This window comes from Tiliqua scincoides, chromosome 4 (genome assembly GCF_035046505.1).
Source record: "Tiliqua scincoides isolate rTilSci1 chromosome 4, rTilSci1.hap2, whole genome shotgun sequence".
Taxonomy (NCBI): Eukaryota; Metazoa; Chordata; class Lepidosauria; order Squamata; family Scincidae; genus Tiliqua; species Tiliqua scincoides.
The window spans coordinates 11,790,497-11,809,528 of record NC_089824.1 but is presented as its reverse complement, the minus strand read 5'-3'; the positions used below and the strand labels follow the sequence as shown (position 1 = coordinate 11,809,528).

At 43.3% G+C, this 19,032-nt stretch overlaps 1 protein-coding gene across 3 annotated transcripts in view; it reads right to left on the bottom strand.

The window, feature by feature from the left end:
* The window catches only part of CYRIB (CYFIP related Rac1 interactor B), a 76,229-nt gene that overhangs the window by 41,539 nt on the left and 15,658 nt on the right, over positions 1-19,032 (bottom strand). For 2 of the 3 annotated variants that reach the window (XM_066623282.1, XM_066623278.1), the window contains exon 1: positions 12,405-12,574. The exons of the other annotated variant lie outside the window; for it this stretch is intronic. The gene's annotated coding sequence lies outside the window, so the exon portion shown is untranslated. Of the gene's footprint in view, positions 1-12,404; positions 12,575-19,032 lie in introns of those variants that run through there. 3 annotated transcript variants of the gene reach the window in all.

Below are 19,032 nucleotides of genomic sequence, written 5' to 3'. Positions count from 1 at the left end.
GAGAGAGGGATGTGAAATTATTTCTGACCTTCCTATTCACAGTGCATTTTCAAGTGGATCAGTCTGACTCTCTTTAAATTCTAGGCTCTAACAGGCAGGAAGATGTATTTCTAAAATAACACACACAAGTTCTTTCTCTCTCCTACCCTTCAATTGTGTTAATTATACAATTAACAGACTCACAGCACAATCCTAAGTTTGTCTACTCAGAAGTAAGTCCCATTATATTCAACAGGGCTTACTCTTAGGTGAGTGTGTATAGGAGTGCAGCCTCAATGTTATTTTTTTCATAGGCTGAGTGTCCTGCCCAGTGAATTCTCATGTATGAACCAATTCAGCATGGTGGTTTCATACTAAAGGGACCAAGTGACCAGGCTATGTAAGATTTCTATAGCTCCAATTAAAAAATTAAAATTTTCTTCTTATAATACTTGACACTGATATGTGGCTTGGAAGTGTTTATGTGTTTCCTATCATTATTATTAATAAAGAGTATTTATATACCACTTTTCAACAAAGAAAGTTCACAAAACGGTTTGCAGAGAAAAATCAAATAATTAAATGGCTCCCTGTCCCAAAAGGGCTCACAACCATCAGTAATCCTTACAACAACCCTGAAATATAGTTGAGTGGATGTTATCTCCACATTACAGATCCACCTGAGAGACTGCAGGTTGCTCAAAGCAACCAAGTAAACTCATGGCTGAGGGCTAGGGGTGAGCTTCCAGGCTTACAGTTCAGTCTCTTGGTCGCTATATTACCGTTTCCCAGTGCAACTGAAGATCTGATTTACATATCCAGTTGATTCTTTTCCAAATATTTTTATGTTCATGAAAATTCATGGTCAAGTTACAAGGTCACCAGAAACAGATTCTGAGTAAGTTGCAAGGCACTACCTTGATTGATATTACAATGTGAGCCATTTTGCACACATTTCAACACCAAGAGTGTTGATTAAGCACAGGCATACAGGCAGGTTGTTCCAGATGGCTGGCACTCTGAAAAGTGCAGTTCTTACACTGACAGCAACCAGGCTGGCAGGAGGAACAGTGAAGCAGCTTATGCTATATACACAAGGAGAACAAAAGAGAAGTTGAACACTTCTCATAGGGTTTGCCACAGTAGTCATGTAGTTCTGATGCCAGGCCCAGAGGCATCCAGAGCTGGCTGATTTCACGGAACAGTGTGGCAACCCTTCATGGCTGCGCTGTCATCCCCTTCCCCAGCACCCGCATGGCCCTCACCTCTGAAACCTGCTCTATTTGGAGCTGTACAGAGCTGAGGGTGGGTGGGAGGGATGATTTCGCTGCATTTGCTGTGCAACTATGGTAAGTGTTGTCACCCCCCTCAGCTGAGATGGCAGAAAACCACCACTCTGCCATTACTCTGCATGTACCACCCAGTACCACCTTAGCTACGCCACTGGTCAATCTACCTATAAGAGAATCCTGTGATATTTAAGAATAAAATTTACAGGATCAATTGTTGAGAACACTGGAAGTAGGGATCACATGGGACTAATTTTACATACTTATGAAAGAAAATGTCTATGTTAAAAAACTGATCATGATGACTAGCTATAAAATGCACAAACTGGTTAGATCCTCAGATGGGTTATTAGATAAATATAAATCATGGGAAAGCAGACTCTTTTTGCTGCAAATACAATTTGCACACAATACTGGAAGTAACCTAAAGCAGCTGGAATAGCTACAAAGAATGGATTGTTGCTACAATGGAATGCCCCTCCCAAAAGCCATTTTTGCCTAACATTTCATATATGCAACAGGGATCAAATGTGGGGTGGGCAGAAAAGGGTTAATTTACATGAACGATACCCAAGGCAACAGTAACAATGCAACCCAATGAAGTGGTTTCAGAACCACAAAATCCTCAAAATCTTACACCACAACAGATTACAGGTCATGTCTCCTTATCTGGTTATTTGGGACCCATAGATTTGACTCACTGAGGGTCCCAAGCAGTAAGAGTCTTCTGGTTGCACCCCGGAGGTGATCTGAGTCCCAGGGTGGTCATGTGTGGGAAGTGTGTGAAAAACCAGAAGTGTGCTTCTAAGGCTTTCTGGGAGCCTTCAGTAGCCTTCTGAGGCCCAGGGAGGCTGTACATGGATGATGAGGTTCGACTGTATCTTTAAAGTGTCACAGAACTCTGATATTTTTGGTAATAGTAATTATGTTTTGCCAAAATAACAAAAGATTTCTGCCTTATGGAAACAGCTTTGAAAGCTGCTTTGAATGTCCATTAGGTAGATAAAGTCAGGTAGAAATGTATCAATAAATACATAAATCAGAATCGTAAAGACTGTTTAATCATGCATGTAAAAATAATAGCCCAAGCATAAAGATAAAGCTTGACTTAGTTGTACAGTAATACCTCTTATAAAGCTGTGGATGTATTCCTGGAAAATAGTGTTGTGTGAAATAGTGTTACAGGAGGTAATCCTAAAACAGTTCTATTATTATTATTAACAGTACAGGTTGAGCCTCATTATTCGCATGGGTTCCGTTCCAAGCACTCAGGAGGATGGCAAAAAAGGACTATAGCAAATCAAATTAAAAAACAAAGTTTTTTTGCTCCAGTGATTGAAAAACAGCCTTGCTGACCTTTGTGATGTAAAATAAGAGTCATTAAGAAGACAATCCATCAATCAGTCATCCTCCAAGAGCTTAGAAAGGAGCTTCACTCAGCCCCTCCCTTCACCAATGCAAAGTGATCACCTTTCTTTCACATGCTCAGGGGGAAGGGCGGGGTCGCCTGGAGAGGGAAGGATTGATGGATTGTCAGCCAGCTGCCCCCCCCCATTAAGGAGGCTATTGTTAAAGGATTGTTCCATTTTTTAAAACTGATTTTAAAGTGGTGAATTTTTCCCCCTCTCCAGGGATCATCACATTCTCATTTGCAAGGGCCATAAGTGTTGAGTCAAATCTGTATATAAAAAATCTGTGTATAAATAGGCTGGACCTGTACTTATATATTGCTTTTCAACAAACAGTTCAAAAAGCAGTTTACAGAGAAAATCAAATAACTAATGGCTCCCTGTCCCAAAAGGCTCACACTCTAAAGATGCAAAAGAATACCAGCAATCACTAGAAAAGACACTGCTGGGGTGAGGAGGGCCAGTTACTCTCTCCCTGCTAAAAAGAGGAGCACCCACTTGAAAAACTGCTTTTTACCCAGTTAGCACCCATGCATGAGGTCAGAGGCTGCTGCGTAACTGACCACTGCTGCCAGCACTCCTTCCACAAGACAGTGGTGAGAGATGATGGGAAGAGTTACACCCAGGAAAATGAGCCAGGCTGTGACTCATCCTTGGGAACTACTAGCTTCTTGTTGAAGGAGGGAGGATTGCCTTGCCTGCTGTTTCATCTCCCAAAGCACTTCACAGTAGCAAGCAACTGACCCAGTGCTAACCAGAGCACACTGCTCTCATTGACATGGCTCTAGCCAAAACATGAAGTCTGCTAGCTGAAAGCACAGTGCAGACAACCGTACTTTGAACAGTTTTGTGGATGTTAAATTTTTAAAATTATAATATTGCAAAAATTACACCCAGGGCAAAGTGTGCTATAACACCATTGTGCTATAGGAAGAGGCATTATAGAATGTACTGTTGCTTTAGATGCAGAAGTGAGGAAGAGTTGAAGGCTGAGACGGCAAATGGAAGCAAGCATAATGGTATCAGCATGTTTCTACCTCAAGATAAGGAAGTACATTACATCAGAAGTCTAAGCAGAGGAAACAACAGGAAGTCAGAAACATCCAAGTTGTGTGATCAGTTCTCTTGCTAGCTTGAAATGTATTTTTAGGCAGTAACAAGCGGTTCCTCATCTGTGAAATGGGACTTTCACACATCTCAAAAACATTGTGTTGAAATGTGGAGAGCAAGGAACAGATGTGGTTGTGCACCTCAAGATGTTCCCTGCACTCCCAAAAAAGCAATCCTCACAGTTAAAAGTGCAATTGAAGTTCCCTGTATACAACCACTAAACCAAACTCATAAGTGAACGTCACCAGCACAAGATTGTGCTTTCACTTTCATTGTGGCATTTAAAACTAATTTATCCCAAATACAAACTAATTCTCACGGAGAGATCACAGAATTTATTTCAGACTCCCATTAACTTGCTGTTAATTCGATGGGACTGTCAGGTTAACCACTTAAAGTAAACTTCCCCTAAGGGGTTGAGAATCCACTGAGGAAGTTAATGAAGAAAGTTCAGGTTTGACTTCTTTCCTGGACCATAGCACATTTACTCTGTGGAAAAGTCCCACTAGTTTCGGAACTCCCTGAACTTGCAACAACAAGTTAGGTTTTGCTGTACCTTACCAGGGAGACCCAAATAAGATGTGCTATATTACACACAGATGTAGACACTGGACAAACTTTCTAGCTGACAGGCTATTGATGATTTTCACGTAAGCAACAGCAAAACTGTGGTCATCATGTGCACGCTTACAGCTAAAACTGGAACTGGGATGATTCACTATAAGGATGGCAGCACCTGTGTTCATTTGATAAAACTCAATAACACTAGAAGGTCATCTTTTTTTCAGCAGCAGACCTGTTTTCAGAACAACTCAGAAATCAGTCACATTCCAAACAGCTGAGATTAAGAAATTCAGTTCTTAAGCAAGAGTCTTTTTGGAGTAGAAGGGGATGCTTCAGAAGTCTTCCCATTTAAATGCCATAGCTTCCAATCATGGTTGGCATCGTAGGTTTGATCCAAAAGTGCCCTTCTGCCTGCAGAAAGCATCTCCCACTCACAGAAAAGCTGCTTTATGCTTCTTGCTCAGAACTTAAATGAAACCCAAAAGGTGCTCTTTGGTCTGTGCTGCCTCTTGCACAAGCAGAATCATTAAAATTATAAACTGACAGGGTTTCCCAGGGTGGGAAACCCAGGCCTCTGAGCTGCCCACTTGGAGGCAGGCTGTGCAACATGGCCTTTCCCAGTTTGAACAGATACTTGGCCAACAGTCTGAGGCAAAGAGGCAAAGAAGGAAGGCCCATAGCCAGGGAGACAGACCAGGGACAGACTGCACTTGCTCCCGGTGTGGAAGGGATTGTCACTCCCGAATCGGCCTTTTCAGCCACACTAGACGCTGTTCCAGAACCACCATTCAGAGCGTGATACCATAGTCTTTCGAGACTGAAGGTTGCCAACAACAATAAACTGACAACGTAGACAGAACAAAAGAACCAACAGTCCTGCAATTCATCACTGTTATTTCTGGTCACCAAGAGATTATACTTGCCCTGGTGACTAGATGAGTAGAATTTGTAAGTTCGGTAAAATGGCAAAAAAATAGATACACACAGCTACCTTTTCTCTTTTGTGGCTACTGTCATACCAAAAAAGGTAAAGAAAATCCTTGGTGAAGAAATTTAAGCAGTTTGCAGTAGAAACAAGCTATTCATTTAATAAGTCGATCTGCTAACCACAATATCACGCTAAAGAGGATTACTCCTAAGACACTGTGAAATCAGCTTCCTTTTCATTTCTAATGGAAGATACAATTACCTGTATACACTGCTTTGTTTAGTGGCAAACTGCTGAGAAGGTCCATGCATTTTCTAGAGCCTAACCGGTAATCTGTACCCCTGGTGCAATTTACAAGCAGCAATTTGCTTTAAGGGAGTAGAGTACTGCAGGCTAGCTCCCAGAAGCTGAAAAGCTTTTTAAGAAGTACAACATTCAGTTAGGCTCCACTATGACTATGCGCTCTGGGCCAGTGAATCATAAATGTGTGCCACAATGTAAATAAATGGTTTATTCAAAGTTTGCTGTGTTTCAATGGCAAGACAATTACACTGCCAACACTTCTTACTTAACTCTTTTCCTGTATATAGTTCTTTACAACTCAATGCTCCTCCCTGACCATCATCCAGTTTCAGAAATTGGGGGTAGTAACAGTAGAACTCCTTCAAATCAATTCTGTGTTCATGATTCAGGAATTTGATCCCAGAGATCCAAGCCCATAATGCAATAACCAATATATTTTTTTATCAAAACCACAATAATTTGATAAAAATATAAGATGTTGTCATGGTAGTAGTAGCAGAAAAGCCTATGACAATTGATTTGTTCTTTCTCATCTGTTAAAGGGGCTGGGTAATCACAGAGCCACTAGTTGTCCCTTTGCGCACCACTGACAGTCCAAGCATGGGGTTAACGGAAGAAGGAAGGGGAAAGAGGTAAGCAGGAGAGAACCAGGGGAAAGAACGGGCAAAGAGACATGAGAGCAGACATTCACATGCTGACTTAAAAAAAAAATCAGCCAATCTTTAGCTTCAGTTGTGGAAGTTCTCTACTAATGTCCTAGAACAGAAGTGTACAGCTCATGGTTTTTGTGCTTTTCAAATCAACCTGTAAAAAAGGCTTGTAAACCCCATTCACAATTTACAGGGAAGGTACCAGTAAACCCTCCTAAGCAAGCTGACTGAATCTTATAGGGGTTCCTCACATTTTAAACAAGTCTCCATACAGTTTTTCCTTTGAGGCTCACAATCACTTCCAATCACTTCCCTTGTTAACTGCAAGCTCTGTCTTTCAACAAGCCACGTTTTCGCCTCCTTCATTTACTGGGTAGGGCTCCCTCTCTGGTGCCACTCTGCCTTCCTTCCATACTCAGGAGGGCCCTCTAAGAATGGATACTTCCCAAGTAGGGCCCTCATCAGGAAGGAAATGGAACATCTCAATTTCCAGAAAGATCTTGGAACAAAGGAGGGAGCATGGAACAGCACTGCAGAGGACAATGTTTTGCAAAAGTTTTGTGAGCCAGCATATTTGAGTAACCATAAACCGTAATTCCTCTTGAGTGTGGATTGCAAAGCTGTCACTGTACTCTGATACAAGTATAAAGCATGCTCCTCCTTGGGAAGCTCACAGTGACTTAGTAGGGGCTCCTAGTAGCCTCCTACTCAGGCAATGATCACTCCTGCTGAGATTCCACAATGATGGAAGGCTATTCATAGACCCACCATGTGAAATAGAGGTATGTGCTGCCAGGCAGTGCTAGTGAATTTTGTGGGCTAGCAAGTTTCTGTGTCCTTATTTACTAGGTTTGATCCTCAGTTTCCTAGGAAGAATATGAATCATATGGACTGTTTTACTAAAATATTCTTTGCTCCACTCCAGTTATCTGCTATTGCACTTGATGTGCACGAAGATTACGGTGACGATTAATCTGCCAAGGGACTCTTGTCTGGAAAATTCTTTCAAAGGGCAGGGAACTGACACAGATGACTTTTGAGCACCTTCTCATCCTATGGTTCCATGTGTTGTATTATATTAGTTACTTTCAATCAGCAGAGAATTAATAACCCGTACTTTGCACTTTGTCATTAGCTTCTGAAGTTCGAGAAACAGGAAGACTCTGGAATACAGCTTCTGGCTAATCTAGATTACAGGTGAATGTTACAGCCTTATTGATTATTCACAGTTGCCAGATATTTGTTGTTCTCTCTGTATAAAACTTCATTACGATGGCCTCAGTTGAGATACTATTCATATTACTCAAAATAAGACAAAAAATCATGAATGATGCATTCCACAGAACTCAACATGTGCTTCTACTCTTTGAAAAGACTTAAGGGATTTAGAAAATAATGTGCCTCACCTGGAAGAGAAACTAACAAAGTGAATATTCAAAAAATACAGAGGTCAGAATGCAGGCCATAAAATATATATGAAGCCCTCCTAGACAACTGCATCAAATTTTAACAAGACAGCATCAAGTTATGAAGAACCAGCCCAGTACAAGTTTCGACACACACACACAAACACAAACACACACACACCCCAAAATCATATGAAACTGCTTTATACAAAGTCAGTGCATTCATCCATCTCTAGCCAGTATTACCTGCTCTAAATGGCAGACCCAGATCCCTCTCCCTCCCAGCCCAATTAAGTCCTTTCAAGAGAAGAAGCCAAGAACTGATCCTGAGACTTTCTGAATACCAACTACTACTGTGAAATGGCATCTTCCCATATTTCTGAGAATGCTCTGAAGGTACCAAATATATAGCAGTCCTTCATCTAACGTGGACTGTTATCTAGAGGAAAAATCATCTTAGAAATCAACATACACCATGGATGTTAAATCCATGGATGAATAGTGAAATATGAATGAAATTACTGGATGCATTTTTTAGATATCAAGAGACTAAGGGCCCAATCCTATCCATCTTTCCAGCACTGATGCAACTGTGAGGTGTGCACTGCATGCAATGGTGGCGGGCCAATCACAAAGGCCTTCTCAAGGTAAGGGATCATTTGTGCTTTTAATTCAAGGCTGAATTGTGGCTGCACTGGCACTCAAAAGTTTGATTGGATTGAGCCCTAAGATTTTCCCACTCTTACTGACATGTTAAATAAGATGACAGTCACTACAATGAACAGAATGCAAAAGGGTGCTTTATGAGCCAGTTGTCGTCAAGGGGTGTGTTATCAGACAGAAGAAAATAGTCTCTTTCAGTACCACTTAGAAAAAAAAAAATGAAAACACATGATCTGAAGAAGCCATGCATAAGTCTGCTGTAGGATGTCTCTTGATAACATCAGTTAACATAAGCAATTTGATCTAAAAATATGACAGCTAGAGTCTTTGATAATACCACGTTGCAAGGCAAGTGTTCATGAGAGAACATTAAGTAGATTGCAGTGACAGACAGATTAGAGGTTGGGCTGTTAATAAATGAAGGAATGGGGGGAAAGCTTCAGAAAAGGCAGGACACATGCTGATTATATAGGAGACAAATAGAAAAATGGAACCATGTTATTTAAAAGTTCCTAAGGATATCAGGGAAGTTAATTGTCTCAGTAAACAAATTAAGCAGTGGTAAGATTAAATAGCAAAGTTCAATCAGGAAGTTGTGTATTTACTTAATTATGTTTGTATAATTGGATACAGGAGAATGGTTTCAGAAGTACAGGGTAGATGGAACCTGCATGCAAAAGTGGGCCAATGATTAAAGAGACCAGGTAATTTGCAAAGAGTTCGGCTGTGTGAGTGTTTTGCAGAGAGAACTATAGAAAAGCTGAACAAAAACAACAGCCAGTACTGGAGACCATGACAGGAACATCTAATGGTCAATTTGAATAAGAAAAGCCTAATAACATAAACTCAGGTGCTTGCATTTCACACATCTGGGGGGAAAAAGTTCAAGAAATTTGGCATGAGCTTCAAAGCATTTTTACACTCCTGTGTAACCAGGGTTTTCCAGAGAACTGTTAATATGAACAATTGGTACAACATTTTCATTCTATATATTGCCATCACATAGGTCTAATGCACGTAAAAAGGGGCACAAGTGAGAAACTGAAAGGGCATAAGTAGTGCCTTGCTGGACCAAATCCATGGAGCTACCACTCTGTCCCTAACATCAGTTAGCCAAGACACTGGGTTAAAAACAATCTAGCAAAAGACATTTTTAATGTATTTACTTATTTAGCTAGAGAGCTTCTGCTTAGCTAACACCCGCTGGGAAACTTATACTCCATGAAATTGTCTCATCCATTTTTTTCCTTAAAAGCCTTCTAAGCTAGTGGTCATCACTAAAGTTAAGTACTCAGGGCACAATCCTAACCCCTTATGTCAGTGCTTTCCAGCACTGACATAAGGGCAATGCAGCTCTGAGGTAAGGGAACAAACATTCCCTTACTTTGAGGAGGCCTCCGTGAGTGCCCCCCAACTGCAGGATGTAGTAGCACATGTCCCATTGGCACCGCTATGCCAGTGCTGGAAAGCACTGACATAAGGGGTTAGGATTGCACCCTAAGTGTGATAATAATAATCCTGAAACATTCATTTCTGTTAAAGAATATTTACATACCACTTTTCAACAAAAAGTTCAAAGCAGTTTACGCAGCAACAAGAATAGAAACAAAGATTAATATCTATAGTGCATTCCTCATACAACATACAATATTTTATAGTTTTTGACTTATTTACCCTCACAATTGTCTTGCAAGCTATGTGTGGGCACAGGGAGGAGAGGAGCTGAGAGTGAGATATTCCTGAAATTGGCAGAGTAAAGAAAGAGGAGCCAACAAAACAGATGGACTATACTTGCAACACTAGATGGAAAAAGCAAGAGAAACTGGTACAGAGAGATGGAGGAGAACACAGCAGCAATAGCCATGAAAAAGGTTCATAAACAAATTTGTCCAAAGAAAAGGCAAGGGAAGCAAGGCCAGGAGGCAGATAAAGGATCACTTCATATCAGAATGCAGACATCAGATGGAGGAGAAACTGCAAAGCAAGGGTTGGGTCAAATATATTTGAAGTTTCGTAAGGGACATGCAGCTGGACTACGTACATGGTCTATGAAGTCAAAGAGCCATGGCTCAGTGGTAGAGCAAATGCTTGGCGTGCAGAGGAACCTAAGCTTCAATCCCCAACATCTCCAGATAGAGTTGAGAAAGATTCCTGTCTGAAACCCTGGAGAACCTGCTCCAGAATTCCTGCTCCAGAGTGCCTTGCAAGGACCAGCAAGGCAGGAAGGGAGGTAGCTAGTTGGCTGTGAAAGCCCCACCAATAGCTAGTTTTTGGTCATCAATTCATGTATGAACCAGTGATTGAAAACCAGCACAGTAAAAAAGCTGAAACATAGTATGGAAAGTGATCAATCACCCAGAATTTCTCAGCACACTTTTGGTGCAAAACAGTGCAAAGGCAGAGTCTTCTGTTCCTCCAACAGATAAAAAGAGAAAACACTGTGATGAATAAATGAAGTCTGGGCTTTAATATAGAGGGCTTGTATTATTAATTACAAACATTTTGCTAATATGAAGGGTACAATTTATGGAAGGGCTGCCAAGGGATATGCAAGTGAAAAACGTTGAACCATGAATCAAATCCACCTTTAAGGTGTCTGGTGTGTTAAGCCAGAAGCTCTACATACAACATACAACCTATAATACATAACTGGGAGTGTGCAATTCAATTCACAGCAGAGAAATGGAGCTGCACATATTTGCAACCCTTTTTACTGAAAAGTAGACCCACTGCTTTCCATGGGTATTATTCTTAAGTAATGGTGCACTGAACTGTAGCCTGCGACTTGGTTTCTAATGGAAAGGAGGATCCCATTCCAGTGTTTCAAAAAATAGACCTGCTTTGCAAGCATTTGGAAAGCATTTGCAAAGCAGAACCAGGCTGCAGCAGAAGGAAGGAGAATAAAAGGTTAACAAATTGCTTCTAAGGAGCTGTGCCTGCCTGCCTGCTGCTTGAGAAACCTGGAGCCTGTCTGCCCTTGAGAAACAAAACTGTTCAGAGTTGAAAGGCTCTTCCCTCCGATTGACCGGATATCAGGCAAAGTGATAATTGGAGCTTGATTACTTGGCAAAAATTTCAAGCACTATAGGCCAGTAGGTAATTCCAGGGTAAAGAAATATTTCCTTTTGTCTGTTCTAACTCTCCGGACACTCAATTTGAGTGGTTATCCCCTGCTTCTGGTGTAGTTTGAGAGGGAAAAGTTACCCTATACCAATACCATTACCTATCGTGTAGTCTGTGAAACACCTTGCCACAGGATGTGGAATGGTGTATGGCCTGGTTGCCTTTAAAGGGGATTGGACACATTTCTGGAGGAAAGGTCCATTACGTGATGGGTTGTAGTAGTAAATCTTTATTACGGTCATAAGACCAGCCATGCCATGATGGGTATGTGCAACCTCCTGATTTTAGAAGTAGGCTGCCTCTGAATGCCAGATACAAGGGAGGGCACCAGGATGCAGGGCTCCTGTTCTTGTGTGCTCCCTGGTGGACCTCTGTGAGATGCAGGAAACTGGACTGGATCGGCCTTTGGCCTGATCCAGCAGGGCTCTTCTTATGTTCTTAGAGCAGGTGAGGGCATGTCAGCCTCATAGGCTATCCACACTTTCCTGGGAGTAAGAGCCACTGACTCTAATGGGACTTATTTCTGAGTAGACATGCACAGGATTGGGCTCTGCATAGGCTGCAATGCTGTCCATGCTTTCCCTGGAGTAAGCCCGGGTGACTAACGGGGCTTGAGCAGGCATGCATAGAAATAGGCTGCAATCCTGTCCACACTTACCTGGGAGTAAGCTCCCTTAACTGTAATGGGACTTACTACTGAGTAGACATGCATTGGATTGGGCTGTAAGCAGACTCAGGCTGCGATCCTGTCCACCCTTACCCAGGAGTAAGATCCACTGGCTGTACTGGGACTGACTTCTGAGTAGACCTGCAGAGGGCTGGGCTGCAGGCAGCAGTGGGGGAGGGGGCGGGGCGAAGGAAGCGGCTGCAGCACCCACGTGGAGGGCGAAGGCGCGTGCGGGCGGGGAGAGGGAGCGTTGCCGTGGAGACAGCGGAGGGGCGGGGCGTGAGGGAGGGGCGGGGCCGCCCGGGGCACTCACCGCTGCGCCCCTCCCCGAGGGCCGAGGGGAGGGTCGGAGGAAGCCGCGGCGGTGCCGGAGCCGCCCGCGGGGAGTGGGCCGCGGCGCTGCTGGCGGAGGAGGAGGAGCCGGACCGCCGCCGCCGCCAGGGAGACGACGATGGGCGCCGCCGCCGCCGCCGGGCGTGCGTCACGCGCGTGCGAGCCGGTGACCCGGATGTGCCGGGGCAGAGCACAGAACCTCGGCCGGCAGCTCGGCAGGGTGGTGTCGCTGTCGGTGCGGTCGGGCGCTTTGCTGAGGCGCACTGCGCATGCGCCCCACGCGCGCGATTCTCTGTTTCGAGGCTCGACGAGCCTGGAAAACGAGTGGCCGGGCGGGCGGGTTTGAGAGTTTTGGGAGACACAAGTGGAGAGCCTGAGGCTTCTGCTCCAGGACAGGCAGGGGGAGCCCTGGACGGTCCCAGGCTGCAGCCCACCCTGCCTGAGAGTAAGCCCCTGACTGCAATGGGCTTGCTTCTGAGTAGACCTGCACAGGCTAGGGCTCCCAGCTTCCAAGCAAGCCTCAATCAAGGCTTTACACCACATGCAGGCTGTCTTAAGAGCCCAATCCTATGCAGGTCTACTCAGAAACAAGTCCATTAGAATCAATGGGGCTTACTCCCAGGAAAGTGTGGATAGGACTGGGCTGTAAGGCTGCAATTTTGCATCATAGATACATTGAATACTTATTTATTATTAATTTATACTATTTTATAATTTTAATAGTATACTACTGGTATTTTATACTATTTTATATTAAAGTACATATGCATTTCATACTTTATCATTATTTATTTTATAATTACTTTTAATAGTATTAAATAATTAGTATTTATGATCATTTAATGATTATTATTACATAATTATTCAATGATAATTAAATTATTATTTATGATTATTTAAGTATGGTCCATGATAATTAAGTAATTAGCATTTAATTGTAATTAATTTGATGAATTGATATCATTTATCAGTTTTTATTTGTAATTGTAATTAATTAATATGATTAATAAATTAATCAATGATGAATTAATGGTAAAAATACTAATTACTTGCTTACTAACAAAGAATACTAATTACAAATCAATTACTTTTAATAGTATTTTACTATTATCATAATATATAATACTATACTATATAATATAAATATATGTTATTTTATACTGTTTTATATAGAAATTTAATATTTTATAATATAAGTAAGGTTGTTATTTTATGTTATTATTTGATTTGCAATCCACCTTTCTCCCTGAAGGGCACCCAGGGTGGCTTACAACAGTAATACATGATATACAAAAAAAACAAAATACAGCTTAAAAACTATATATAAAATAGGCACTAAAACAGAGCCCAATCCTATGCATATCTACTCAGAAGTAAGTCCCATTTGGGTCAATGTGTGGATATGATTGAGCTGACAGTATAAAACAATATAAAACAGCAGCCAGCAGGAGGGGATGTCAGTAAAAAAACATTAAGTAAATATACTTATATATTTATACTATTAAGTATACACTTAGAAGTATACTTTGTATGCTTTTTGAATGTTGCTGTGAGCCCACCTTGGGTGCCTTTCAGGGAGAAAGGCATAAAAACATAAGAACAGCCCCACTGGATCAGGCCATAGGCCCATCTAGTCAAGCTTCCTGTATCTCATAGCGGCCCACCAAATGCTCCAGGGAGCACACCAGACAACAAGAGACCTCATCCTGGTGCCCTCCCTTGCATCTGGCATTCTGACATAGCCCATTTCTAAAATCAGGAGGTTGCACATACACATCATGGCTTGTACCCCATAATGGATTTTTTCTCCAGAAATTTGTCCAGTCCCCTTTTAAAGGCATCCAGGCCAGATGCCATCACCACATCCTGTGGCAAGGAGTCCCACAGACCAACCACACGCTGAGTAAAGAAATATTTTCTCTTGTCTGTCCTAACCCTCCCAACACTCAATTTTAGTGGATGTCCCCTGCATAATTTTGTATGTCTCAATCACGTCCCCCCTCAGGCGCCTCTTTTCTAGGCTGAAGAGGCCCAAACGCTGTAGCCTTTCCTCATAAAGAAGGTGCCCCAGCCCCGTAATCATCTTAGTTGCTCTCTTTTGCACCTTTTCCATTTCTACTATGTCTTTTTTGAGATGCGGCGACCAGAACTGGACACAATACTCCAGGTGTGGCCTTACCATCGATTGTACAACAGCATTATAATATTAGCCATTTTGTTCTCAATACCTTTTCTAATGATCCCAAGCATAGAATTGGCCTTCTTTACTGCCGCCACACATTGGGTTGACACTTTGAACTCAATACAGCTTACTTCTGAGTAGACATGCTCAGGATTATGCCATAAAGCACTGATCCCCCCTCACTCCCTTCTCACTAGCTGCTTTTTTTTTCTTTTTTCTTATTTATTTGTTTAGCATTTAAACCAGCAATTTTCAACCTTTTTCATTTCATGGCACACTAACAAGCCACTATAATTGTCAAGGCACACCATCAGTTTTTTAGACAACTGAGAGCCCAATCCTATCCAATTTTCCAGGGCTGGTGCAGCTGTACCCATGGGGCATGTGCTGCATGCTACAGTGGGGGGAGAATCACAGAGGCCTCCTCAAGGTATGGGATCATTCGTTCCCTTACCTTGGGGCTACATTGTGGCTGCACCGGTGCTGGGAAGTTGGATAGGATTGGGCCCTGACAAGGCACACCATGCTGCTGGCAGGAGACTCACATCCCCTACTAATAAATGTCCCTCCCAAAAACTCCTGAGTTGAAAATCACTGTTTCAAACAGTTCTCTGATAGTAAAGCCTTAATAGAATAATCAAGAGTGGCCAAACCACAGCTCTCAAGCCACATGCAACTCTTCATCATATAACGCGCGGCTCATGAGAATGTTGGCTGAGCTCCTTTTTTGCATCACAATATACAAGGTAAATAAGAAATTTTTCAAGCTTTATGCTTATTTACCAGGTATACAGCCCCCAGATTAAAACATACATTTAATGCTCATGGTGAGTAAATATATTTAAGAATTTAAATGCTTTGTAAATATCACGGCTCTCAAACATCTCTCTTGAAGTTCTCAAACTTCTGAAGTTTATTGTATGTGGGTCTTAAGTGAACCCATATCTGCCCACACTTCCTATAGGCAACACCTATATGTTGTGCATGTACACCCACGGGCACAGGTGGGTTTTAAGCAAGTTTGGCCACCCCTGGTATAATTAATCAAGAAGGAAAACAAAGTTTTCACCTGAGCAACTTGACTCACCATCTCCATGTTTACTTTGACGACAACACAAAGCAGGAACAAGAAAAAATCTGTTTCTAAGGCTACAATCCCAGGCGATGGGATTTACTTCTGAGCAAGCAAACACAGGATTGCATTGCACAAATCATCACTATTTCCTCTTCTCAGACCATCGGTACAAATTCCACCTTAGTGACAGCCTAAGGAACAGCCATGTGCTCCCCACACCCCATCTTGGATAAAATACTGGGTTAATTTAGTAGGAGGTCACAGATTGATCCTAATATCAGATGCAGACACTTGGTGTCTAATATTATAATGCCATTGTACAAATCGATGGTAAGGCCACACCTGGAGTATTGTGTCCAGTTCTGGTCGCCGCATCTCAAAAAAGACATAGTGGAAATGGAAAAGGTGCAAAAGAGAGTGACTAAGATGATTACGGTGCTGGGGCACCTTCCTTATGAGGAAAGGCTACGGCGTTTGGGCCTCTTCAGCCTAGAAAAGAGACGCCTCAGGGGGGACATGATTGAGACATACAAAATTATGCAGGGGATGGACAGAGTGGATAGAGAAATGCTCTTTCCACTCTCACATAACACCAGAACCAGGGGACATCCACTAAAATTGAGTGTTGGGAGAGTTAGAACAGACAAGAGAAAATATTTCTTTACTCAGTGTGTGGTTGGTCTGTGGAACTCCTTGGCACAGGATGTGGTGATGGCATCTGGCCTGGACGCCTTTAAAAGGGGATTGGACAAGTTTCTGGAGGAAAAATCCATTATGGGTTACAAGCCATGATGTGTATGTGCAACCTCCTGATTTTAGAAATGGGCTATGTCAGAATGCCAGATGCAAGGGACGGCACCAGGATGAGGTCTCTTGTTATCTGGTGTGCTCCATGGGGCATTTGGTGGGCCGCTGTGAGATACAGGAAGCTGGACTAGATGGGCCTATGACCTGATCCAGTGGGGCTGTTCTCATGTTCTTATGGTGTAATTCTCACAGATTCTCACCTGTGTCAGGGCGTCCCCCTCCCACACACACAAACCTCTACACACATACAATGTCAGAGGGAGAGGCTCAGCAAGAATATTTTTCCCTGATCAATGTTTTCAATGTGCAGGGCATTGTTTCGCATGGAGGTACATTCGGTCACATGAGACCCTTTCTGCAGTCTGAAGAGGTACAGCCCCAGCATAGATTACCACCTCGGTGGAAATGAGACCTAACCTTCAAGGGCAGAATTAAAGAAAGAAACTTTTTTTAAAAATCATGCCGATGCCTCTCCGTAAGACTATTTACTCATGCCAGAGAAAGGGGAACAGGGCGAGGAAGTCACTGAGTAGAAAACAATCCACCAGAGTGCCCATGAGAAGTTCCAGCTGCGGTCTTCCTGCAAGCAACAGGCCTCTCTTTGTTGGAATCCTGGCAACACTTTTGGGCAGAGCAGTCATGGCGCAACCTGACAGCTGCCTTATAATGCTAATGCGCCCAGATGGCGGAACTACACAACATGACCCACAAGGAGGAAAAGGCTGTTCTCTACCCCGGTGTTTGTCTTGCAAGCTGGGTGCAGAGGCGGGGTGGAGATGAACGGGAGAACTGCCAGGCTTGCAGAGGTGCCAGATCTGCTGCCCAGGAAAAGAACCTCCCAAAGCCATGTTTAATCTTTTCTTAAGCAGCCAGTCTCAGCCACAGACATCTGCGTGTAACACGTAGGTAGGTCATCCACCTAGGCTTTGGCGCCAGCCCTCAGACTACCATCTCCCACTACAATGAATCAAAACCCTAGTAGATGTTTGCATGATCTCATTTGCTCCCAGTCAGCCTGTCCTCCTCTCATCTCTCCCTTCCTGTCCTCTCACTGACCGCGCCCCTCCCCAGATGGCATTTAGATCACAAGGCCTTTGGGGTCTTCCTTTCTTTTGCCTTGTAAAGCTCTATGCGCCTGGATGGCTCTCTAGACCCAAGAGCGCTTCATATGTATAAGTCATTACGGTATTTCCATATCGCTGCTGGGGAGCCAAGGCTGAGAGGGAACAGCCTCCCTGAGGCCACCTACTGAGTTCATGGCAGGGGCCAGACTTCATCAGGGAGGTCCCGATTTGCAGCTCAGTCTTTTAACAATGATGCTAGAGATCTATAATGCAAATAGCAACACCCTTAAGCTTATAGGCCACGACATGTGTGCATTCATTGAGGCCATACTCATTCCTATGCAGCTGGCTTATCTTCAGGGGTGCCACTCCCCCCTTCCCACTTCTAGGACACCTGTTCTCATTATAGCTGCAGGAGAACCTCTCCTGCCCAACCAGGATAGGGATTCATTCATGTATTCATGGAGCCACCAGGGTGAAGCTGGGCTCAGGTGTCCAACCAGGGCCAGGGAATGCCCTGGTTCTAATCCCTATTTGACCACAAAGCTCAGCAGGTGAGCCTGAACTTGCCAACACCTCTCAGTCTGACCTAACAAGGGTGCTTGTTAGGCCTAAAGTGGGCCACTTGAGCTCCCTGGAGGCATTTTGGCCATTGTGGCAAGCAGGACCTTTGAGCTGATTGAGTAGGGCTCTTCTGTTCAACCAGCTGGCGGAAGGGCAAGGTAAAAATGTAATAAATAAATGGAAATAGTTTCATTTCAGCCTGTCGCACCCCTGCTAAAGACTCAGGAACCATGCCAGGTAAAATAAAGGGGAGGGTAACTCGAGTTGGCGTCCTGCAAATCCTAAACGAACAAGCTGCTGGTTTAATAATGCATTTGGCATCCTCTGACCAGACACAACTGCATCACCTTCAGCTGGCCCTACTTCCCTGAGAAATCCCAATGAGATGGGTTTCATGTATGGTGCAGTTCTGGGTCAAAGGGAAAAGAAACCCCACCCAGTTAAAATGACACATTTGTGGTTTTTGACTCACTTTCACCAACAAAACCTCCTCCCTTGAATCCTGGGGAAGAGTCCAGTCAACTGCCATGGCAAGGTTTTGCTCAAACATTTCATCAACACAACTATCTGACGACTAGTGGTTGGAATCAATTTAAAAAAAAGAAAAACAGAACCAGCAAATGGATCCATTATGGTGGGGGGGGGGGGAGGTTAGTCATCATTTCTACAAAGCAATTTTAATGTGGTATACTGTTGCTTGATAACAGTGTTGCTTATTTGGCAGGCCCTTCTCTCTCCCCCGCCTGCTCCCCCACCCCCCACATAGCCAAGCTGATGGAACATAAGAATAGCCCCGCTGGATCAGGCCAAAGGCCCATCTAGTCCAGCTTCCTGTATCTCAGTGGCCCAAGAAATGCTTCAGGAAGCACACAAGACACAAACACAACCTGCATCCTGGTGCCCTTCCCTGCATCTG